Source organism: Coenobita brevimanus, chromosome 40 (genome assembly GCF_032717465.1).
Source record: "Coenobita brevimanus isolate Jiangsu-jjx chromosome 40, ASM3271746v2, whole genome shotgun sequence".
Lineage (NCBI taxonomy): Eukaryota > Metazoa > Arthropoda > Malacostraca > Decapoda > Coenobitidae > Coenobita > Coenobita brevimanus.
In genome coordinates, this window is record NC_136993.1 from 12,406,593 (window position 1) to 12,434,412 (window position 27,820).

A 27,820-nucleotide genomic window follows, 5' to 3' on the forward strand; every position below is an offset into this window, starting at 1 on the left:
TATATATATATATATATATATATATATATATATATATATATATATATATATATATATATATATATATATATATATATATATATATATATTCTTCCTATTAACTGTAATAGGTGAAGTAAGTTTTATATAAATCTTATTCACAGACATTTGACAATAACAACACGAGAAAATATTTATTACCTTCAGAAAGTATTATCCAGCTTAATGGTGATACTTTCAACTCAGTGAGTTACTTACTGACTTCACTAAGCATTTCTTAACGAAAGATTAAGACGAGTACAAACATCACGTTACTGGAAAGCTAATCGTAAAAAAATCATCATACTACCGTAACCAACTGAGTGTGCGCATCGTGTAGATTGGCCTTTGCATCACATACATAAGCCTGCTGAGGCAACTGCCATAGGTCACACTTAGCTTGTGCCTCTGCTGACTGCACCTTCCTGTTTCACCCACCTACCCTGCATCACAGCTCCACTCCGCATACAGTACAGTAAGGTTTGTCTGTATGGAGAGTCACAATTATCTTGATATCAGTACGAATTAATGGAAAAAGTATATATGTACAAATTACATGAAAAAAGTCGCTTACAAGTAAACCTGGGGTATACAGATGATACTGATTTTATGTGGACATTTTTTCTGCTTCATGCTATCATTCGTATCGTATTTATTCACATTAATTTTAATAAATGTAGCTGCAGAGTTTTCTTTCCTAATAGTAGTGGTAGCTGCAGCCACAGACTTATCTGAACGAGAACTCGGTGAACTGCAGACTTGATTCCTCCGCCACCTATACTACTCGTACACAATGTTATCCTCCTTTCTGGGAGATATGGAGGAAGTTGAAGGACGTTTGTATAACCAGGGACGGGAGCGGAATAGTTCTGTCAGTGCCACCACATGATGGCTACCCTCTCTAGCATCATTTATCTGGTATTGAAGTTAAACACAGATCACTTTAAAAATCTGAAGACAATAAGGATATTTACATAATATTGCAAATATTATTTAATCGGTTTTAATGTCTAAAGGCAGTGCTACTCGTTGACGAAAGGTGAAATGATTGGTCATGCTAGAGTAAAAATACGTATATGGGGCATCAAGTTAGACTTTAACATCAGAGTTGTATTTCTTTTTAAAATGGTCATATCACTGTCCGTAAACACTTTGACCAACCTTATCATCTCTTCTATATATATATATATATATATATATATATATATATATATATATATATATATATATATATATATATATATAATATCAATGGTAGAGTGTGCGTTTCGCACGCTGGTGAGCGCGGGTTCGCCTCCCGCCAGAGTTGTAAAAACTTTGGGAAGCTTTCACTAAGCCACTTGCTACTTTGGCGGACACAAGGGGTGCTGTGGTTGAACCAGTGTCGCATACTAGTATACTTGCACCCAGTCGGCTTAAGGCGGGCTGATTACACTTGGTTCACAGACTACACACACATCCAAAGCCACTACAATCACACTCATAAGCACTTCTCACCCTATATACAGTCTCTACGAGACAGCCTAAGCCTCTGGGTAGAGATACATTGGCTGTATCGTCCCTGCTTCGGTAGGGATAGGCCGGTCCTGCAGTGGACCTCAACGGCTGCTGCTGCTGCTGATGATGATATATATATATATATATATATATATATATATATATATATATATATATATATATATATATATATATATATATATATATAATAGAGGAGAAATGGAGATGGGCAGGTCATGCAACTAGAAGAAGGGATATCCGATTCAGCAAGAGGTTGACTGACTAGACTCCAAGAGACTGTAAGCGTAGCAGAAAAAGGTCAGACGGGAGATGCAGAGATGAGACTGAGAAGCTTGCAGGAATAACGTGGCAGAGATTGGCTCAGTATGGGAATTCGTGGTGAAGGCTGGGGGACGCTTTTGTTCAGTATATATATATATATATATATATATATATATATATATATATATATATATGTATATATATATATATATGTATATGAGACTGAGAAGTTTGCAGGAATAACGTGGCAGAGATTGGCTCAGTATGGGAATTCGTGGTGAAGGCTGGGGGAGGTCTTTGTTCAGCAGTGAAATTGATGTGGTTATTATATATATATATATATATATATATATATATATATATATATATATATATATATATATATATATATATATATATATATATATATATATATATTAATTTACCGACTGTTTAATTGATATAAAATATATAAATTTCCATAACTGTGATCAACACAATGTGTTCAAGGAAGTCTAAGCTTTCCATCACTGTGCCCTTGTCAGCCAAGAACAGTAACTGGCATCATACTATGATAATTAGTATTATATGTTCTGTCTGTCATCATTTCTTTATTGCCTCATCAGAATCGTGATATCCGTGGGTAGGCAGTTTGGTTTAGACACTTAAAATGCAAGTAAACAGTCTCTTTCCCCTGAACCATATTATGTGAGCAGCAAACCACCACTCCCACTTTGATGCAAATCCCTGTGGGCCACATATGGTTGAATGCCTTGACCCAGCAGACCATCTAGTTTAATGGTTACTAACCAATGTAGCAATGTTTTCCTCATTAACCATATGTCATTTGTCTTGTCCCCAAGTGTATTGTCACCTGAAGTAATCACGACATCAAATAAGTGGAAGGTTAGTGTTTTTCTTTATCACAAACATAGAAAGGGTGATGATTCAGTTTCATAAAACTATACCAAACAATGTAAACAATATTAGGCTTACCGGTATGTATCTCCGTGAAGAAAACTTTTTGCTATAGTAATATGGGGTCATTAGTGGCTATAAAGCGAAATTTGCCATTATCACCTCATCAGCAGGTGATAGAAATCCAAGTAGCTTCGAACTCGTCCCATCCTGAAAGATCCACCTCGAAGTTCTGATATCCTAGTAGGTAATGGCGCATTTTTTCGCCAACATATGTCGCGCTACAGCAACCAGGCATGAAATATGAATACCAGAGAACATCTGAACATTAGGAATCCGAATCTTGAATAGAGAAAGTGCATATTTTTCAAAAGTAACTGGCAGAAAGACAAAGTAGCATTAAGTGAATCAAGTAATTAGCGAGGATATAAATGACCAATAGCATACTGTTCCAGTAATGTATGTTTAATTTGGAAACGAGGCTTGCACTGGCTATGAATTTGCCGTTCATGGAACTATTAATGGCACGGTGGGACCAAGCTCTGGTATAGCTATTCATTAGTAGTCCACGGTTTCCTGTGTGGCAGAAACATTTAAAGACAAATGACCGTCCTACGCCTATAAAATCGAAGACCTCTGGTCATCTCTTAGGGATGCAGGTTGATGATAAGACAGTACAATACTTGACTCATACTGGAGTATCAGCCAGTACACCACCAGTTACCTTGACAGAGGTATAAGGAGAGGTTTGGGGGAAAAGCTGCCCGAACACCGGTGAGGTGCAGAAGTGGTAGTTTCCTCTGTACAATTCTTATTCTACTTTTAAGGCTACATCTTGAATAATTCACAGGTTTGGCATCATAGAAGCATGAATTATGATAAATAAATGTACAGCGTGTCCCGGGAGTCGACGTACTAACTTCCCAGTATTCAAGAGATGATTTTAAATACGAGACTGTCATAACAAGTTGGGTCCAATTCTCTATTTTTACGGACCTACGATTACTAATGTTCTTTTGGGCGAAAACGGTTCACCTCATAATTCACCCAAAACAACATCAGTAATAAATTTGGCAACTTAACGCCTGAGACTGCACACACACACACACACACACACACACACACACCGCTTGCTGGCGCAGTGGTAACGTTCTCGCTTGCCATCTGGTAGACGGGAGTTTGCGCCTCGCTCAGGTTGTGAAAAGTTTCACTGACGAAGTGGGTGGTTACTGTCCTCCTTGAGCAAGAGGACGGGTGTGTGGGTGTGTGAAGGTCACAGCCTTGCCCTTAAATCGGACTATATGAGCTCTCAGCTCCCTTCCGGGAGGGTAAAAATGCTGACGATCACGACCATCAAGTGATCCTGACCGACCCGGTGAATTACACACACACACACACACACACACACACACACACACACATACATATATATATATATATATATATATATATAATGGTAGGTGGGGACACTCACCATCCACTCACGCAATGTAGTGCTGCTCTCGGGTGTCTGCCTTTTCCTCTCCTCCTTCCTTTATATTGTCTTTCTTTACTTCATATTTTCCTCCTCCTTCTGCCTACGCGTGACTTTACACTTCTTCTGTCTTTGTTTCCTTCATTGTTTCCTCTTCGTTCTGCCTATGGGTGAGTTTACGCTGAGTGACAAGACAAATGGTTTCCTATACACCAGGAAACAATTTACTACGCTGGGTGGTAACCATATAACCCAGTTATGGCGCCTGGTGGTTTAGTGGGTAATTGCAGTGCTCCAATCGGACTGAGCCAGTGAAGTTTTAAATCCAAGGAAAGGTTGGAGTTTATTGCTCACATAATGCCACTCAGGGATGAGTTAGGCTAGTCACTCTCATCTGAAATGTCAGGACCAATTTGCCTGGCCCCGGGCTCCTACGCCCCTCATGAGGGAATGTGTGATTGTATGATGAGAGAGAGAGAGAGAGAGAGAGAGAGAGAGAGATTGAAAGAAGTAAAAACTTAAATTACGGAGGCTGCGACGAGGATGGTGATGAATGATAAAACAGTGGAGAGTCTGAAATCATCAGAAATGAGTCATGACTCCAAAAATCGGTGGCCCGATTGGACTGGAAATTGTGTTATTCTTGAAGGTAGAGCATTTTAACGGTACCTGGCTCCATCCAAAATTTGCGCTGCATGCTTCATTTTTGCTATGTTACGGTAGCAAACAAACCAAACAACAAACAGAAATTGGATACGTAAAATATATATTATACTATACCTTTATACGATACAATTTTAGGAGTATAAGGAGTAGGGAAGGAGAGGAGAAATACTGATAATACAAGAAACACGTCACTCTTCCTGTTTCATGCTAGTAATTTCAGTGCCGGACCATAGAGAAATCCATCCACTGCAGTATAAGCAAGTACTAAATTTGAAACAAAAGTCCAGAAATGAGTCACAAGTCGAGAACCAGTGGCCTGATTGGCCTGGAAATTGTTTTATTCTTCAAGTTACAGCATTATACCGAGACTTTAACAAAAATTTGCGCAACACGCGTCGTTTTTGCTGTGTTACGGTAACAAACCAAGAAACCAACAAATATACAGAATCGGATCATTGTAGTACAGATATTGCTAGGTTCCTTACTGATAGTGCAAAGGAGATTTATCTGAGATAATTTGTTCAGGATTGTTCCAATCTTTCAACCCCAGTACGAATAAAAATAGAAACTGAGATAGGTTGATGATGATTTTTTTTTTTTTTTTAATGGGGGTGGAGGAGTTAGATATGGATAAATAATGACATATGCATGATAAGACTGGATGACAAGGATTGAGAGTGATGCTGACTGAATGTGTTGGATGAATGGTGATGCATAAAATATGATGTCGACATCTTTTCCTCCAATTATAATGTTTCTTGTTGAATTGCCATTAATTTCTGTTTTCCTTTTCTTTGTCATCTCAGTTACCTTCACTGACCATTTAACAACGATGCACACATCAACTAAATATTGTTTTTACACTTTCCCGTCTTTACATTCTGAAACGGCAGACGAACGATTTAAAAATGTTCTTTAGTCATTTCTCATTGATGTGTATATCTGCTGTTATTATCAAAGCCTCACAGAGCGTGAAATTTATACAACTTATGAAGTGAACGTTAATTCAGAACTATTTGCCTAAGAAGACAACGCAAACAGCAGCTACGCTCGTTGTGAAGCCATGGATCACCTGTGTAAAGTTGCATTTGGGTCGACAGCACAAACCTAGCATGTCATGTCCGCTTGCGTCAGGCGATTGTATCAATATCAGACAATTTCACCACGTTGAACAGTGTTAAAAATTGCCTCAGTAAAGGTTTTGGCTTAAAATTATCCCCGGCAGTCGCGGGACATCTGTTGTTGCTTGGTTTATGCAGGTAACAGACCATTTTATACAACTTATTAAAGTTTTTGAATTAGGAAGGTACGAAGCAGCCTTAATCATCCGCATCGTTACAAGAGATTTCTGCCAGGCTGAAGTGAACAGACTAGACCTAGAAATACAGTGAAAGAAAAAAAAACACATATATATCACTGGACTCAGTAAGTTTAAACTTGTCTTTTAGTCTATCTAACGTTAGAAGAATAATTTAGGCTCAAAAAGTTAACCACGGTCAAAGACTAAACCCTTTGACTATGATGATAACATTTCCAAACTACATAATCCCTATCATCAGTCTATTTCTTTTACGGGACACTTCTACTGGAAGGGTTTGATACTTGCTGAGGAAGCCAATTCAAAGACATGTCTCCTAACTGGGTTAAGTCCTCTGGTGGTGACAAGAAGAAATTTTAAAGAAAATAATTTATAAAGGCAATCTTGTTTGTAATCAGACTACCACCAGTCGATTCCTTTCAGCTATGGAAGGAGTTATGTAATGAATGAGTTGATGGAAATTATGTCTGTCCCATCCAGTTAAGATAAATAAAATAGTATTTCTCAGAATAAATAATACTAATTTCTTTACCACGATTTCTTTTTATGTCCGCGCTCTCCCTTCAGAATATTAACCTCAACGATATTTTGCAAACATCAACGGGAAGCCTTAATATAACATTCATTGACCCCATTACTAGGTAACCTTTGACCCCCTCCTTACTAGGTAACGTTCATTGATCCCCTCCTTACTAGCTAACGTTCACTAACCCCCTCCTTACTAGGTAACGTTGTTCACCCCCAGCCTGCTAGATAGCCATCATTGGTCCCTTCTTACTAGATAACGTTCATTCACCCCCTCCCTACTAGATAACGTTTATTGACTCCCTCCCACCTAGATAACGTTCATTCACCCCTTCTTACTAGAGACATTCACTAGTTAAAATAAACTCGTTTGATGGAATAATGAATATATATATATATATATATATATATATATATATATATATATATATATATATATAATTAACATTATGGTACTGACGGCAGTTACCTGCCGTTAGACATTTTGCCCAAGATTAAGGGAAACTGGGGAATCAGAATAGGGAAAACCGACATGATCAAATCTTGGACTGGGAATTGACAGCGTTGTAATATATTTCATAAGGCGACGGTTTCATTTTATTTGGCAAATGGCAAAAATTAAACCGAAACTAAACCTACTCCTACTACGATGACGTCATTGTAATTTTAGTCATGCAATACCAGAAAGTTGCCATTAGAAAGGCTTGTAAAAGGGTTAATAAAACTTATATTAAGGCTCCCTAGTTTAAAACTCCTCCCCAACTCCCCCTACTCTAAATACGATTATAAGAAGTTTGTAGGATTAGAGCATTTACATACTTCATCATGTTGAAGAAGCTAAGAATATCATAATCAATTCCAGCTTTCGACGGACGACTCCTCTCCTCAAGCAAAAAAAGCCAGAATGGAGCGACTACAGTGTCAAAGACGAACCACACTGTCAGACCGACTGAGAATTGTGTGGCTGTGGCAGAGTGGAATGTCATCTGGTACCATTGCTCAAGTGACGGGTGCCAGCCTCACTACTGTGTCTCGTTGGATCAGGAGGTGGAAATGGGATGGAAATATATATACCCAAAAGTGTGCAAGATCCGCAAAGAGGAAGGTCTGGCACTGTGCAGACCTTCCAAACAATACCCTTGCAATACGTACACCGAAACAATTTGAGTATTTTAATGCATCAGCAGCAAGACGACAAGGAAACAGCAACAATACCTCTTTCTTCACAGGGATGGAGTAACTTAATGACAGGCGAAGCACTTTGTTCGACTGATTAAGATGTTCATAGGTTGCATGGGTGTAGCGCAGTGAAATTTCGTCTCGTATCCTCGCCCGCGCGATGAGTATTGGCGTCGCTATAGTGGCACGATGATCAGGAGATGAAAACGAGAAGGAATATCAAAGAACAGTACACGGAATACAATGAGATGCTTTAGGCACTGTGGTAATATTTCGTCACACAGAACTCAACACAAATTGAGCACTGATAGGAGAGGCGCTGAGCTTTCTGTGGAATGGAATTCAGTTTCTTCACGTTCTTCAGACAATTAATATGGTTTATAGTCAATACATATTGAATAGTGACATTTCCTTGAATTGCAATATAAGCTGAAGTTATTTACTATAGTTAGTCTGCTTTCATCTGAGAGAAATGGCTTACACTTAAAACTTGAATACTAAGTCATGGCTGAATAAAATTCGATGAAAGATATGAGATATGATTGAATCTCCTTGGGTATCAGTCAGACCAGCCCCCAGTCTGAATATACCTAGCACTGAACCGAGAGAAGTAGGGATTTTTATTGGATTGGAATATATGTACTATAGTAATTAATTTTCCAGACCATAGGCCAAATAATTACTTCACTACGAAGACATCTGTATCGGATGATTATTACAATTTTATCTAACTTAGGAGAGCCCTTTTTTACAACCATAAAAATTGCAAACATCTTATTGTTCCCTTCATTAGTAGAGGATTTTTGTAAAACAGTCATATTATCTGGTGGTAGCAAGAATAAAACAGAATGACGTACTCGTGTTAATGAGGGGTACAGAGATGTATGGAAAGTGAATGAGTTAAAAGAACATTCATCACATCCTGTACTACTAGGGCACTTTCCCAAACCATGGAAAAAAAAAAACTTAGAGTAACAAGGATTATGGATTCATAAATACGTCACCACATAAAGTGGTTACAGTTGAATCGTAAAATAATACCTGTCTATTTATTGCAAAAATAAAAAGTCAGGAATAGAAGGGATTGGAACTGTTCATAAGGATGGACAAAAACATGAAACTATCGATGCTCCTGCTGTGCTTCACAGTCTTTTCCCCTAAAATATTAAAGCATTAATCGTTCAGGCAACACCTGTGTTTTTAAGAAATTATCCTTACACTTCTGAATGCGGCTTCCCGTATAATCTGGTGGTAATGTCAACGAGGTTTTACTACTGACACTCGTATGAGAATGAAACCTGGACAGTGGGTGACAGAATCATTAAGGTTGAAAGCTATCGGGTGACATTCCTCTGTATAGCTTCAGGTCTAACAAGAATACAGAAGATGATGAAAAATAATAAAATAATGAATGTATTTCCGTATGGAAAACACGGCGATAAGAGTAAGATGTGGAATTACGGATTGAGTAAAGGAGACTGCATTTAGAAAATATGCAGATGCGTATGTAGGGTTAAAAAAAAAAAAAGTTTTGAAATGAACAGTCATATAATGCGAGGTAGATCTTATGTGGAACGGTAGATTAGACTAGAATAGAATATGAGAGAGAGAGAGAGAAAGAGAGGGGGAGTAATATGGACGCTGTTCTCTTTTGGCCATCTCCTGCTGGTGAATTCCTACTAGCCAACAAAGCGTCCGAGATTATGATACTTCTTTCATGATTAAGAGTAATGGACCTGTTTGATTCTAGTTTTTGAGGTAATAGAGTATAACTGCAAATACAACAGACCGAAACAGTTATCAGTTACACAAAGCAAGTGAGAAGGTTAGTGTTTTGCTAGGTGTTTAAGGGGCGGCTTCTCGCCCCTAGGACGCCTAGAGTGCAGCTGGGTTCCCTTTCTAGACCTGAGCTTAGACACAGTAAGAGAGGAACAGGGCATAAAAACGGCAGTAACTTTACACGTGTATTAACAAATTCACTATTGCAGAACAGGAAGACTTATACACAATACACTGATCAAAATTAATACATGGACTGCAGGTGGGCTTGAAGTATCTCGCACGATCCTAGTCAGACAGGAATCTCAATTTAGGTTTGGGAAATACACAATTTTACAGTCACTGCACGAGAGGCTCTTTTACCAAAAGAGGCGACACACAAAGATTGTAAGTTCAAGGGAATTTGTCCTGGCACAATCTCTAGTTCTAATTCTTAGGATAATTTAGGGAATTATGACACTGTTCTCTGATTCTGGACTTACACAATATGGCGGGACACTGATGCTGAATAACGGTAATAATACTGAGGATTTGCCTCCGTCTCATACAATAGAGCTATGTATTGTTTCTGGTGTTTTCCTGATTGCATTGATTTACACTGTCACTTACACAACATCGCACTGTATTGGTCTCTCGGTGCCAGCCTGCAAGAGTCGTATCTCACTGTCACTGATCGGGTGAAGGGAAGGGGAGCGGCCTGGGGACTCACAGCCGCCTGCCTGGGGTAGGAGGAGTCCCATCAGGAGTCCCTTGGTCCCGCGGCCACGGGACCACTCAGGGGCATCGTCTCTCGTCGAGGGTTCGGATTGGACGTGGTGATGAGCCCCACGCTGTTGGGGCTGGGAACTGGGGTCTAGCCATTGGGACTGGGAAAATTGGGCTGCTGGGTCTAGTTGTTTGAGCATGCATTACTGGTGACCTCAAATGACATCTGACAGAGACCTCAAATGACCTCAATTGGTAGAGAGGTGGCCTCTAGTCTTAACGAACGCAGGTTCAAATCCCTGGTGGGGCAGGGAACCGTTTAAGGATTTCAATTTCATTAGATCAGGCTTTACTGATCTACCAGAAAACCCGCCGACATCTCGTAAAAATACCCCCTCTACTACCAATACACAAGTCCTGTATTAGACAGCACTAGCATGTATTCAATATGGACGGTGGGTGTTAGCGCCGAAGTGGTACAATGTAGATGTGTTTGTTATGTAGGAGGACTGCTGTGCCTTGATGGCAGGCTGTGAAGCCTATGCCCAGAGTCGAACATATATATATATATATATATATATATATATATATATATATATATATATATATATATATATATATCCAGTAGGCTCGCACAGTGCGCAAGAGATTGTGCGGTCCACGACTTCGCGCACTGGGAATTTGCATACTGGGAATACATAATCTTATGGGAATAAATAAATATGGGCGGTAACCCCTCATACCTGGACATTTTTTGGCCCTCAGAGACATAATAAAGGTCATATTTTTCAGACATTGTACTAAAGCTATAGCTACAATAACAAAAATATGGGTAGTCACCTTAACAACAGTAGACAACAGGCCTGATGACCTTAAATAACAGGGGTTCTGAGGTGCGGCAACACTTACAGCGCCGCACTCCCCACCGCACCTCCCATCTCACCAACACTTCCCTCCACAGACTCCTCTTGAGCACCTTCCCCAGGAGCATCAAAGTCACTCACTTCGGCCATAAACCCTTCGAAGTCCAATGCTGACACTTCTGACATTGCATCCTCTTCATCCTCAACAGTAGAATGCCCGGGAATTTCTGCGCATCAAAATGACGCCACGTGACACGTTGTGTGAGGGGTGGTCGCGCACTAATAGAAAATGGAATTTTTGAGCCACTCCTTGCCTCTCCCTCGCGTTCTGTGCAGTAAACTCGCGCATTCAAGGGTTTTTGGTTATGATTTTTGGTCACTCGTGCACAATGCGAATTGTGCACTATGATGACGCGCACTGTGCGAACCTACTGTATATATATATATTTGTATATATATATATACATAAATATATATATATATATATATATATATATATATATATATATATATATATATATATATATACAGTATATATATATATAAAGAAAGAAAGAAAGAACTGGAGGTCATGTGAGTCTTCATGCCAAAAATAGGGCTACTGTGTTCAGTCGCTCGAGCATGTATTACTGGTGACCTCAAATGACCTCGGTGGTCAACCTCACATAGCCTATGTCCAAACTTGAGGACATGTGAATCCCCGTCCTAAAAATTGGGCTGCAGGGGTACCCGGCGTGGCCAAACAGGTGAACACTCTACCAGTGACCTAGAATAACCTAGATCTGAATTTTAACCCCCCTAAAACCTTCGTTGGGTCACCTTGATTCAAAATTTATATGGGTCTGGGGTCTGCCCTTGGTTTGGGAGTCATTAAAGGACAAACACACATACAAGCAATGTGGCTGTTTTGTATATAGATACGGTAGATTATTTATGATTGTGTGTGTGTGTGTGTGTGTGTGTGTGTGTGTCTGTGTGTGTGTGTCTACATTATATGAGGACCATGGTAGTCCTGACTATGATGGCATTAGACATCTTGGGAATATTTTCAGCTACTGGCTGAACGTTTCTCCCCAGTAACATATTAGGTCTGTTCTTTATATTTTCATTCTTTTTTGTTCAGGTTAGGAGAAACTTTTCCATTACTTTGATACTATTTTCATTAAAGTGTTCACTCAAAGCCTTTTGTCACTTGACTCAAGGCGTCATTTGGTTAAATAATTACCATTGTGCGTAGTAACTGATTTCTTGGATAAGAGTAACCCATCTGGGATGTTACTCAGTGTAAAAGCACTTGCCTTTAAATCCTCAGTTACCATGTCTATAAATAATTAAACAACATAAAACATAACAATTGTTTGTGACCGATATAAAATAAAATCTCAGCCAAATACCTCAATGACAAGGAGAATTTTAATACGGGAGTTTCATGAACCTGTGAGCTGGAGAAACGGGAATTAACGATCACTGTTTGTAAACAACATGAGACGAGGCACCGATGCAATCCCAGGCCACACAATTGTTAACTAGGAAGCGCTCAGAAACCGCATACCTCCGTCAATATCTTCGTCATTAAAAAGGATCCGGATCCGGATCCGCATCTGCCCCCAAATTTTATCAATTCTTTGTTGGTCCATGGCCCACCTTTCCACAAAATGTCATTGAATTTTATTGAGAACTTTTGGAGATATTGTGCGGGACAATTCGGATCCCGATCAGGATCCGCCCCAAAAGTTATCCATTTCTTCCTAGGTTCATGGCCCACCCTCCCACAAAATTTCATCAAAATCCGTTCATAGCCTTTCTGAAAAATCCCGGATCCGGATCCGTGGATATAGGATACCGATCCGGATCCGGATCGGCCCCCAAATTTAATCATTACCTTCTTGGTCCATGTTTCATCACAAAATTCCATTGAAATTCACTGAAAACTTTTGGAGATATTGAGTGGGATACTCCGGATCTGGATCCGGCCCAAAATTTTTTCCCCTCAGTTCTTGATCCGCCATTGCACAAAAGTTCATCAAAATCTGTTCATAATTTTATAAGTAATCCTGTTAACACACAGAGAAGCAGACAAACTAAAGGCCCCTCCCAAGGGATCAATCACATAAGCCACAAGCCGATATTAGCGCGGCACGGAATATGATCGTGACCTTGACCTAATTTCGCCAATTTCGAACATGTAGGAGATTTTTATGCCTGCCACATACCTGTAAAATTCTGTGATGACATCTTGAACCGTTGCGAAGTTATCGTGGTAACAAACGCACTGATCTTGACTTTCACGAGCTTCGAACTCGAAACCATTTTTTTCCATACTACACACCTGTAAAATTGTGATGATGTCTTGAGCAGTTTCGAAGTTATCGTGCTAACAGACACACAGACAGACAGATAAACAACAACAACAACAAAAACTAGCTTTGCTATTGCCGCTTGTAACAAACCAATGCGGGTTAAAACATAACCCCTTTGGTGGACGTAATAACAATTGAAACTTCCTGACCTCCCTCCCTCTGAAGACTGCAATGTGTGGTGTATATTAGTATCAAAACTGCTGTAACGAGGCACCGCCGGTGGTGTTGTGGGAAGCACATCGTGTCCGCAACTGGATAAACTGGAGGTTGAATCCCGGGCCGGTCAGACTCTTAGACAGTGTTTGTTCTCCCTGACAAGGAGAGTATGTTGTCACCCTGTTTGTTTATTTGTTTGTTTGTCTGTTAGCAAGATTACTCAAAAACTAAAAGAGAGATTTGGACCAAATTTGGTGGGTAGATAGCCCATGTCCCAGGAGGCAATCATTTACCTTTTGTGACTGATCCGGATCGTATTACAGATTCTGGATCCGGAAAACACTTTACCGAAACCCTAATCAGTGATAAGAAATCCTAACCCATTGTGACGGGTGGTTTGGAAATTTTGTTGCCCTTGTTGGAGAGATGCGCTCCACTGAGTGCCTGTCTAGTAGTTCCTATGTTCATGTTCACGCGGCGGTACCTATGGGAACCTGAATGTGAAGGATTGCATGACGTAATGTAGAGGAAGGTTTTGACTGGGGTACAAATAATGATCTGCTTCAATGGCATGCGTGCAGTCGAAAGGCATTACATCTAAGCTTTTTTGCTTCGAAGAGTCAAAAATGCATCACCGCCCCAACATTACCCAGTACATATAAGAAACACATTACTGCGCAACACAACACATTACAACACAGTACAACATAGCACAGCATGGCATAATACAACAGAATATAACATGAGACAAAACAGCACAGCACAGCACAAAACAATGCATCACATCACATCACACCATAATTCAATAAAACTCAGCTTAGCACGATGCAACACTGCACAGACAAACACAACAGAGCATATCATAATACTACAGAGCAATGGAAAATCTAAACACACACACACACACACACACACACACACACACACACACACATAACGAGCGGGTGATTCTCCTGTTAATAAACACTGAATAATTAAAATAATATACCAACATTTTAGGGACACTCTCATATGGAGGAAAAATTTGGAGCGCCATCATACTTACATCACTACAATCACTCGGGAAACTGTGAAGGGATTATGTGTTTGGAGCAGTGGGTCTGTCTGTAGGTCCTATTTTTTACTCTTTTTCTGTCTATTAGGAAGACTTTGGAAAAGCTATTAGTTGCAAATGCTCCAAATTTGCCACATGATTCAGGACCGTTCATATTAATAAGTCGCTATATTTGAAAGAAAAAAAATCACAAATCTAGATGAAGGGCAAGGGCAACTCGGACATTTTTAGTCCGATTCTGGCTAACCTACGTGATGAGGGTTGATTAGCTGGAAAGCATGAAGAATTTCAGCGTTGGGAGCAATAGGCGGGGTAAAGATCACAGGGGAAGAGCAAAGTTTGGCCCTTTAACTCAGTGCTTTTTTTTTTTTTTTTTTTTTGGATTTGGATTTGGACCAAACTTGGTGGAAGGGATGAAATTATTCCATATCCTGAATAAGTAAAACGTCAAGGCCACAAGGTAAGATCAACTTAAACACTACTGTCAGATTTGCCCAAGCCTGTAGGATGGGCGAGGGTCAGATAAAGATGAAGCAATTTGATTTTGAAAATCATCAGATAAAGGTCAAGGGTCTATATCGGGGGCAAACGTTCGGCCTTAAGGTTCTCTTACACGATCAGAGGACACCTGTCATGTCTAAGCACGCAGCTCAGCAGGTTTGAAATATATTACCCTATCACGCTAAGAACAGTATATTCAGAAGCGGGGAATGTGTTTAACATGATCACGTCTTCAATTTCCATTTATTCGTCCTACACCATGCATAAAACCACAGGCGTGTAATAACTGTGGGAACGAACCATTACGCTGATTGTACGGCACAGGTGCTTCTTACGCTCCTAAGTATTTAACGAATGCAGCTAAATACTATGGGTCATATTAATAAGAAGCTAAGATTTTATTCTCTGCTCCAAAGTGTTTTATATATATATATATATATATATATATATATATATATATATATATATATATATATATATATATATATATATATATATATATATATATATATATTCTTCCTATTAACTGTAATAGGTGAAGTAAGTTTTATATAAATCTTATTCACAGACATTTGACAATAACAACACGAGAAAATATTTATTACCTTCAGAAAGTATTATCCAGCTTAATGGTGATACTTTCAACTCAGTGAGTTACTTACTGACTTCACTAAGCATTTCTTAACGAAAGATTAAGACGAGTACAAACATCACGTTACAGGAAAGCTAATCGTAAAAAAATCATCATACTACCGTAACCAACTGAGTGTGCGCATCGTGTAGACTGGCCTTTGCATCACATACATAAGCCTGCTGAGGCAACTGCCATAGGTCACACTTAGCTTGTGCCTCTGCTGACTGCACCTTCCTGTTTCATCCACCTACCCTGCATCACAGCTCCACTCCGCATACAGTACAGTAAGGTTTGTCTGTATGGAGAGTCACAATTATGTTGATATCAGTACGAATTAATGGAAAAAGTATATATGTACAAATTACATGAAAAAGTCGAATACAAGTAAACCTGGGGTATACAGATGATACTGATTTTATGTGGACATTTTTTCTGCTTCATGCTATCATTCGTATCGTATTTATTCACATTAATTTTAATAAATGTAGCTGCAGAGTTTTCTTTCCTAATAGTAGTGGTACCTGCAGCCACAGACTTATCTGAACGAGAACTCGGTGAACTGCAGACTTGATTCCTCCGTCACCTATACTACACAATGTTATCCTCCTTTCTGTGAGATATGGAGGAAGGTGAAGGACGTTTGTATAACCAGGGACGGGAGCGGAATAGTTCTGTCAGTGCCACCACATGATGGCTACCCTCTCTAGCATCATTTATCTGGTATTGAAGTTAAACACAGATCTCTTTAAAAATCTGAAGACAATAAGGAAATTTACATAATATTGCAAATATTATTTAATCGGTTTTAATGTCTAAAGGCAGTGCTACTCGTTGACGAAAGGTGAAATGACTGGTCATGCTACAGTAAAAATACGGATATGGGGCATCAAGTTAGATATCATCAGTGTTGTATTTCTTTTTAAAATGGTCATATCACTGTCCGTAAACACTTTGACCAACCTTATCATCTCTTCTATATATATATATATATATATATATATATATATATATATATATATATATATATATATATATATATATATCAGTGGTAGAGTGTGCGTTTCGCACGCTGGTGAGCGAGGGTTCGCCTCTCGCCAGAGTTGTAAAAACTTTGGGAAGATTTCACTAAGCCACTTGCTACTTTGGCGGACACAAGGGGTGCTGTGGTTGAACCAGTGTCGCATACTAGTATACTTGCACCCAGTCGGCTTAAGGCGGGCTGATTACACTTGGTTCACAGACTACACACACATCCAAAGCCACTACAATCACACTCATAAGCACTTCTCACCCTATATACAGTCTCTACGAGACAGCCTAAGCCTCTGGGTAGAGATACATTGGCTGTATCGTCCCTGCTTCGGTAGGGATAGGCCGGTCCTGCAGTGGACCTCAACGGCTGCTGCTGCTGCTGCTGAAGATATATATATATATATATATATATATATATATATATATATATATATATATATATATATATATATATATATAAAGCCTATGTACAGTTTCACCGAAATTATTAACAGCATGCCTAGAAAGAATTTCCAGAAAGCTAGACTGGGAAAATTAAGGTGAGAACATACAGTAGGTGGAGAAAAGCAAAACCATTTAAGATTTCCAGATGACATGGTCCTAATCTCAGAAGAGGCAGAGACGTTGTTGAAATGTTAGAGGACCTGAACAGAGAAAGTCTCAAAGTAGGGCTAATGATGAACTGGAGTAAAACTAAAATAATGTTTAGTCGAAATGCAACAAAGAGCGTCACCAGAATGTGCAAAAAAAATCTTGAAGAAGTCGAGGGGTACCATTACTTGGGATAAATATTAAAACTAACGAAAGACCACGATAGCGAAATAAAAAGACGTGTTACAATTGGATGGAAAGCTTTCTGGAAACAAAAAAAAAAAAAAAAAAAAAAACATCAAAAGTACGATCCCAGTATGTATTAAGCAAAAAGTATATAACGAATGCATGATTCTAGCTATCACGTAACCTACGGTTGTAAGACCTGGAAACTAACAAAACCGATGGAGAATCAGCTACAAGTAATCTGTTCTGAAAGAGAATTGGGAAGGTCAATTTCTGGAATATCTTTAGAAGACAAGAAAAGACCAACTTGGGTGAGCGAGCAGACTAAAGTCAAAGACCTTACAGAACTTATAATAGAGGAGAAATGGAGGTGGGCAGGTCATGCAACTAGAAGAAGGGATATCCGATTCAGCAAGAGGTTGACTGACTAGACTCCAAGAGACTGTAAGCGTAGCAGAAAAAGGTCAGACGGGAGATGCAGAGATGAGACTGAGAAGCTTGCAGGAATAACGTGGCAGAGATTGGCTCAGTATGGGAATTCGTGGTGAAGGCTGGGGGACGCTTTTGTTCAGTATAGATATATATATATAGATATATATAGAAATATATATATATATATATATATATATATATATATATATATATATATATATGTATATGAGACTGAGAAGTTTGCCGGAATACCGTGGCAGAGATTGGCTCAGTATGGGAATTCGTGGTGAAGGCTGGGGGAGGTCTTTGTTCAGCAGTGAAATTGATGTGGCTATCATATATATATATATATATATATATATATATATATATATATATATATATATATATATATATATATATATATATATATATATATAATTTACCGACTGTTTAATTGATATAAAATATATAAATTTCCATAACTGTGATTAACACAATGTGTTCAAGGAAGTCTAAGCTTTCCATCACTGTGCCCTTGTCAGCCAAGAACAGTAACTGGCATCATACTATGATAATTAGTATTATATGTTCTGTCTGTCATCATTTCTATATTGCCTCATCAGAATCGTGATATCCGTGGCTAGGCAGTTTGGTTTAGACACTTAATATGCAAGTAAACAGTCTCTTTCCCCTGAACCATATTATGTGAGTAGCAAACCACCACTCCCCCTTTGATGCAAATCCCTGTGGGCCACATATGGTTGAATGCCTTGCCCAGCAGACCATCTAGTTTAATGGTTACTAACCAACGTAGCAGTTTTCCTCATTAACCATATGTCATTTGTCTTGTCCCCAAGTGTATTTTCACCTGAAGTAATCACGACATCAAATAAGTGGAAGGTTAGTGTTTTTCTTTATCACAAACATAGAAAGGGTGATGATTCAGTTTCATAAAACTATACCAAACAATATAAACAATAATAGGCTTACCGGTATGTATCTCCGTAAAGAAAACTTTTTGCTATAGTAATATGGGGTCATTAGTGGCTATAAAGCGAAATTTGCCATTATCACCTCATCAGCAGGTGATAGAAATCCAAGTAGCTTCGAACTCGTCCCATCCTGAAAGATCCACCTCGAAGTTCTGATATCCTAGTAGGTAATGGCGCATTTTTTCGCCAACATATGTCGCGCTACAGCAACCAGGCATAAAATATGAATACCAGAGAACATCTGAACATTAGGAATCCGAATCTTGAATAGAGAAAGTGCATTTTTTTCAAAAGTAACTGGCAGAAAGACAAAGTAGCATTAAGTGAATCAAGTAATTAGCGAGGATATAAATGACCAATAGCATACTGTTCCAGTAATGTATGTTTAATTTGGAAACGAGGCTTGCACTGGCTATGAATTTGCCGTTCATGGAACTATTATTGGCACGGTGGGACCAAGCTCTGGTATAGCTATTCATTAGTAGTCCACGGTTTCCTGTGTGGCAGAAACATTTATTGACAAATGACCGTCCTATACCTATAAAATCGAAGACTTCTGGTCACCTCTTAGGGATGCAGGTTGATGATACGACAGTACAGTACTTGACTCATACTGCAGCATCAGCCAGTACACCACCAGTTATCTTGACAGAGGTATAAGGAGAGGTTTGGGGGAAAAGCTGCCCGAACACCGGTGGGGTGCAGAAATGGTAGTTTCCTCTGTACAATTCTTATTCTACTTTTAAGGCTACATCTTGAATGATTCATAGGTTTGGCATCATAGAAGCATGAATTATGATGAATAAATGTACAGCGCGTCCCTGGAGTCGACGTACTAACTTCCCAGTATTCAAGAGATGATTTTAAATACGAGACTGTCATAACAATTTGGGTCCAATTCTCTATTTTTACGGACCTACGATTACTAATGTTCTTTTGGGCGAAAACGGTTCACCTCATAATTCACCCCAAATAACATCAGTAATAAATTTGGCAACTTAACGCCTGAGACTGCACACACACACACACACACACACACACACACACACACACACACACACACACACACACACACACACACCGCTTGCTGTCGCAGTGGTAACGTTCTCGCTTCCCATCTGGTAGACGGGAGTTTGCGCCTCGCTCAGGTTGTGAAAAGTTTCACTGACGAAGTGGGTGGTTACTGTCCCCCTTGAGCAAGAGGACGGGTGTGTGGGTGTGTGAAGGTCACAGCCTTGCCCTTAAATCGGACTATATGAGCTCTCAGCTCCCTTCCGGGAGGGTAAAAATGCTGACGATCACGACCATCAAGTGATCCTGACCGACCCGGTGATTTACACACACACACACACATATATATATATATATATATATATATATATATATATATATATATATATATATATATATATATATATATATATATATATATATATATATGGTGGTAGGTGGGGACACTCACCATCCACTCACGCAATGTAGTGCTGCTCTCGGGTGTCTGCCTTTTCCTCTCCTCCTTCCTTTATATTGTCTTTCTTTACTTCATATTTTCCTCGTCCTTCTGCCTACGCGTGACTTTACACTTCTTCTGTCTTTGTTTCCTTCATTCTTTCCTCTTCGTTCTGCCTATGGGTGAGTTTACGCTGAGTGACAAGACAAATGGTTTCCTATACACCAGGAAACAATTTACTACGCTGGGTGGTAACCATATAACCCAGTTATGGCGCCTGTTGGTTTAGTGGGTAATTGCAGTGCTCCAATCGGACTGAGCCAGTGAAGTTTTAAATCCAAGGAAAGGTTGGAGTTTATTGCTCACATAATGCCACTCAGGGATGAGTTAGGCTAGTCACTCTCATCTGAAATGTCAGGACCAATTTGCCTGGCCCCGGGCTCCTACGCCCCTCATGAGGGAATGTGTGATTGTATGATGAGAGAGAGAGAGAGAGAGAGAGAGAGAGAGAGAGAGAGAGAGAGAGAGAGAGAGAAAGAGAGAGATTGAAAGAGGTAAAAACTTAAATTACGGAGGCTGCGACGAGGATGGTGATGAATGATAAAACAGTGAAGAGTCTGAAATCATCAGAAATGAGTCATGACTCGAAAAATCGGTGGCCCGATTGGAATGGAAATTGTGTTATTCTTCAAGGTAGAGCATTTTAACAGTACCTGGCTCCATCAAAAATTTGCGCTGCATGCTTCGTTTTTGCTGTGTTACGGTAACAAACAAACCAAACAACAAACAGAAATTGGATACGTAAAATATATATTATACTATACCTTTACACTATACAATTTTAGGAGTATAAGGAGTAGGGAAGGAGAGGAGAAATACTGATAATACAAGAAACACGTCACTCTTCCTGTTTCATGCTAGTAATTTCAGTGCCGGACCATAGAGAAATCCATCCACTGCAGTATAAGCAAGTACTAAATTTGAAACAATAGGCCAGAAATGAGTCACAAGTCGAGAACCAGTGGCCTGATTGGCCTGCAAATTGTTTTATTCTTCAAGTTACAGCATTATACCGAGACTTAAACAAAAATTTGCGCAACACGCGTCGTTTTTGCTGTGTTGCTGTAACAAACCAAGAAACCAACAAATATACAGAATCGGATCATTGTAGTACAGATATTGCCAGGTTCCTTACTGATAGTGCAAAGGAGCTTTATCTGAGATAATTTGTTCTGGTTTGTTCCAATCTTTCACCCCCAGTACGAATAAAAATAGAAACTGAGATAGGTTGATGAAGATTTTTTTTTTTTTTTTTAATGGGGGTGGAGGAGTTAGATATGGATAAATAATGACATATGCATGATAAGACTGGATGACAAGGATTGAGAGTAATGCTGACTGAATGTGTTGGATGAATGGTGATGCATAAAATGTGATGTCGACATCTTTTCCTCCAATTATAATGTTTCTTGTTGAATTGCTATTAATTTCTGTTTTCCTTTTCTTTGTCATCTCAGTTACTTTCACTGACCATTGAACAACGATGCACACATCAACTAAATATTGTTTTTACACATTCCCATCTTTACATTCTGAAACGGCAGACGAACGATTTCAAAATGTTCTCTAGTCATTTCTCATTGATGTGTATATCTGCTGTTATTATCAAAGCCTCACAGAGCGTGAAATTTATACAACTTATGAAGTGAACGGTAATTCAGAACTATTTGCCTAAGAAGAAAACGCAAACAGCAGCTACGCTCGTTGTGAAGCCATGGATCACCTGTGTAAAGTTGCATTTGGATCGACAGCACAAACCTAGCATGTCATGTCCGCTTGCCTCAGGCGATTGTATCAATATCAGACAATTTCACCACGTTGAACAGTGTTCAAAATTGCCTCAGTAAAGGTCTTGGCATAAAATTAACCCCGGCAGTCGCGGGACATCTGTTGTTGCTTGGTTTATGCAGGTAACAGACCATTTTATACAACTTATTAAAGTTTTTGAATTAGGAAGGTACGAAGCAGCCTTAATCATCCGCATCGTTACAAGAGATTTCTGCCAGGCTGAAGTGAACAGACTAGACCTAGAAATGAAATGAAAGAAAAAAAAAAAACACATATACATCACTAGACTCAGTAAGTATAAACTTGTCTTTTAGTCTATCTAACGTTAGAAGAATAATTTAGGCTCAAAAAGTTAACCACGGTCAAAGAGTAAACACTTTGACTATGATGATAACATTTCCAAACTACATAATCCATATCATCAGTCTTTTACAGGACACTACTACTGGAAGAGTTTGATACTTGCTGAGGAAGCCAGTTCAAAGACATGTCTCCTAACTGGGTTTAGTCCTCTGGTGGTGACAAGAAGATATTATAAAGAAAATAATTTCTAATGGCAATCTTGTTTGTAATCAGACTACCACCAGTCGATTCCTTTCAGCTATGGAAGGAGTTTTGTAATGAATGAGTTCATGGAAATTATGTCTGTCCCATCCAGTTCAGATAAATAAAATAGTATTTCTTAGAATAAATAATACTAATTTCTTTACCACGATTTCTTTTTATGTCCGCGCTCTCCCCTCAGAATATTAACCTCAACGATATTTTGCAAACAACAACGGGAAGCCTTAATTTAAAGTTCATTGATCCCATTACTAGGTAACCTTTGACCCCCTCCTTACTAGGTAACGTTCGTTGATCCCCTCCTTACTAGCTAACGTTCACTGACCCCCTACTTACTAGGTAACGTTGTTCACCCCCTGCCTGCTAGATAACGTTCATTGGTCCCTTCTTACTAGATAACGTTCATTCACCCCTTCTTACTTGAGACATTCACTAGTTGAAATAAACTCGTTTGATGGAATAATATATATATATATATATATATATATATATATATATATATATATATATATATATATATATATATATATATATATATATATATATATATATATATAACATCATGGTACTGACGGCAGTTACCTGCCGTTAGACAATTTGCCCAAGATTAAGGGAAACTGGGGAAGCAGAATAGGGAAAACCGACATGATCAAATCTTGGACTGGGAATTGGCAGTGTTGTAATATATTTCATAAGGCGACGGTTTCATTTTATTTGGCAAATGGCAAAAATTTAACCGCAACTAAACCTACTCCTACTACGATGACGACATTGTAATTTTAGTCATGCAATACCAGAAAGTTGCCATTAGAAAGGCTTGTAAAAGGGTTAATAAAACTTATATCAAGGCTCCCTAGTTTGAAACTCCTCCCCTACTCTGAATGTAATTATAAGGAGTTTGTAGGATTAGAGCATTTACATACTTCATCATGTTGAAGAAGCTAAGAATATCATAATCAATTCCAGCTTTCGACGGACGACTCCTCTCCTCAAGCAAAAAAAAGCCAGAATGGAGCGACTACAGTGTCAAAGACGAACCACACTGTCAGACCGACTGAGAATTGTGTGGCTGTGGCAGAGTGGAATGTCATCTGGTACCATTGCTCAAGTGACGGGTGCCAGCCTCACTACTGTGTCTCGTTGGATCAGGAGGTGGAAATGGGATGGAAATATATATACCAAAAAGTGTGCAAGATCCGCAAAGAGGAAGGTCTGGCACTGTGCAGACCTTCTAAACAATACCCTTGCAATACGTACACCGAAACAATTTGAGTATTTTAATGCACCAGCAGCAAGACGACAGGGAAACGCAACAATACCTCTTTCTTCACAGGGATGGAGTAACTTAATGACAGGCGAAGCACTTTGTTCGACTGATTAAGGTGTTCATAGGTTGCATGGGTGTAGCGCAGTGAAATTTCGTCTCGTATCCTCGCCCGCGCGATGAGTATTGGCGTCGCTATAGTGGCACGATGATCAGGAGATGAAAACGAGAAGGAATATCAAAGAACAGTACACGGAATACAATGAGATGCTTTAGGCACTATGGTAATATTTCGTCACACAGAACTCAACACAGATTGAGCACTGATACAGAGATGCGCTGAGCTTTCTGTGGAATGGAATTCAGTTTCTTTACATTCTTTGGACAATTAGTATGGTTTATAGTCAATACATATTGAAGAGTGACATTTCTTTGAACTGCAATGTAACCTAATGTTATTTACTATAGTTAGTCTGTTTTCATCTGAGAGAAATGGCTCACACTTAAAACTTGAATACTAAGTCATGGCTGAATAAAATTCGATGAAAGATATGAGATAGGATTAAATCTCCTTGGGTAGCAGTCAGACCAGCCCCCAGTCTGAATATACCTAGCACTGAACCGAGAGAAGTAGGGATTTTTATTGGATTGGAATATATGTACTATAGTAATTAATTTTCCACAGACCATAGGCCAAATAATTACTTCACTATGAAGACATATGTATCGAATTCTTATTACAATTTTATATAACTTATGAGAGCCCTTTTTCACAACCAGAAAAATTGCAAACATCTTCTTATTGTTCCCTATTAGTAGAGGATCTTTGTAAAACAGTCATATTATCTGGTGGTAGCAAGAATAAAACAGCATGATGTACTCGTGTTAATGAGGGGTACAGAGATATATGGAAAGTGAATGAGTTAAAAGAACATTCATCACATCCTGTACTACTAGGGCACTTTCCTAAACCATGGAAAAAAAAAAAAAAAACTTGAAGTGACAAGGATTATGGACTCATAAATACGTCACCGCATAAAGTGGTTACAGTGCAATCGTAAAATAATACCTGTCTATTTATTGTTAAAATAAAAAGTCAGGAAGAGAATGGATTGGAACTGTTCATAAGGATGGACAGAAACATGAAACTATCGATCCTCCTGCTGTGCTTCACAGTCTTTTCCCCTAAAATATTTAAGCATTAATCGTTCAGGCAACACCTGTGTTTTTAAGAAATTATCCTTACACTTCTGAATGCGGCTTCCCGTATAATCTGGTGGTAATGTAATAGCAACGAGGTTTTACTACTGACACTCGTATGAGAATGAAACCTGGACAGTGGGTGACAGAATCTTTAAGGTTGAAAGCTATCGGGTGACATTCCTCTGTATAGCTTCAGGTCTAACAAGGATACAGAAGATGATGAAAAATAATAAAGTTATGAATGTATTTCCGTATGGAAAACACGGCGATAAGAGTAAGATGTGGAATTACGGATTGAGTAAAGGAGACTGAATTGAGAAAATATGCAGATGCATATGTAGGGTAAAAAAAAAAAAGTTTTGAAATTAATAGTCATATAATGCGAAGCAGATCTTATGTGGAACGGTAGATTAGACTAGAATAGAATATGAGAGAGAGAGAGAGAAAGAGAGGGGGGGAGGGGGAGTAATATGGACTCTGTTCTCTTTTGGCCATCCCCTGCTGGTGAATTCCTATTAGCCAACAAAGCGTCCGAGATTATGATACTTCTTTCATGATTAAGAGTAATGGACCTGTTTGATTCTAGTTTTTGAGGAAATAGAGTATAACTTCAAATAAACAGACCGAAACAGTTATCAGTTACACAAAGCAGGTGAGAAGGTTAGTGTTTTGCTCGGTGTTTAAGGGGCGGCTTCTCGTCCCTAGGACGCCTAGAGTGCAGCTGGGTTCCCTTTCTAGACCTGAGCTTAGACACAGTAAGAGAGGAACAGGGCATAAAAACAGGGCAATAACTTTACACATGTATTAACAAATTCACTATTGCAGAACAGGAAGACTTATACACAATACATTGATCAAGATTAATGCATGGGCTGCAGGTGCGCTTGAAGTATCTTGCAGGATACTAGTCAGACTGGAGTCTCAATTTATGTTTGGGAAATACACAATTTTATAGTCACTGCACGAGAGGCTCTTTTACCAAAGAAGGCGACACACAAAGATTGTAAGTTCAAGGGAATTTGTCCTGGCACAAACTCTAGTTCTAATTCTTAGGATAATTTAGGGAATTATGACACTGTTCTCTGATTCTGTACTTACACAATATGGCGGGGCACTGATGCTGAATAACGGTAAAAATACTGAGGATTTGCCTCCGTCTCATACAAAATAGCAATGTACTGTTTCTGGTGTTTTCCTGATTGCATTGATTTACACTGTCACTTACACTATATCGCCCTGTATTAGGCTTTCGGTGCCAGCCTGCAAGAGTCGTATCTCACTGTCACTACAGGGGAATGTCACTGATCGGGTGAAGGGAAGGGGGATGGCCTGGGCACTCACAGCCGCCAGCTAGGGGTAGGAGGAGTCCCATCAGGAGTCCCTTCGTCACGTGGCAACGGGACCACTCTCAGGGGCGTCGTCTCTCGTCGAGGGTTTGGATTGGGTGTGGTGAAGAGCCCCGCACTGTCAGGGCTGGGAACTGGGGTCTGGCCATTGGGACTGGGTCCAAGCAAGTCTCTGAAGCGCTCCTGCAGGCGCCTGGTGGAGGAAGGGCGTTGCCTTCGGTGGGGAGGGGTGAGGTCTCGCCCTGGGGTCCTGGGGGCACCCTCAGAGGTCCAGGGGCTGCGGTCTCCCTCCGGTAGCGGCAGTGTCAGGTTGGGGCTGCGGCGTCGTGTCCGGCCGGAGTCCGGCAGGGAGAGGTCCTCCTCGGGGGCTGACTGAATAGAGAAGAGTCAAAGGGACAACACCGGGCCTCTCCACCTGTCCTCGGGGCAGCAGTCCTCCTTCTGGAGATTGCCTTGGTTAGGGGAAACAGAGGGGAGGTCTGTGCTCCTGCCGGTAGGCAGGGCTGATCGCAGGTCACCCTCACGTCGCGGAGTTACAAGGGGCGAGGGACTTTGGTGTCCCTCCCCGGTGTGGCTATGGGCCATCGCTGGGTTGCCTTGGTCAACAGATGAAGGAAGGCTATTGGCCATCCCAGTGCTGTCGGTGCGGCTATGGGCCATCACCAGGGCCCGACTCCCTGACAGGAATGCAGACAATGTGTGGCTATGAGCTGTCACCAGAGCCCAACTCCCTGACAGGAACACAGACAATGTGCAGCTATGGGCCATCATCAGGGCCTGACTCCCTGATGGAAATGCAGACAAAGTGCAGCTATATGCTGTCGCTTGTCTGTCGCACTGCAGTGGATCGTCGCCAGAGTCCTGCATGAACTGCAATGTGCAGATGAGGAGAGGCTATGGTCTGTCTCCTTTTTTGCAGAAGGGCTATGGGCTGTCTCTGTACTTGCGCGGCTTTGGGCCGTTGCTGAGGTGCTACCTGAAGCTGTAGGGTCAGCTCAACCCCAATCCTGGCGAGGGCTAAC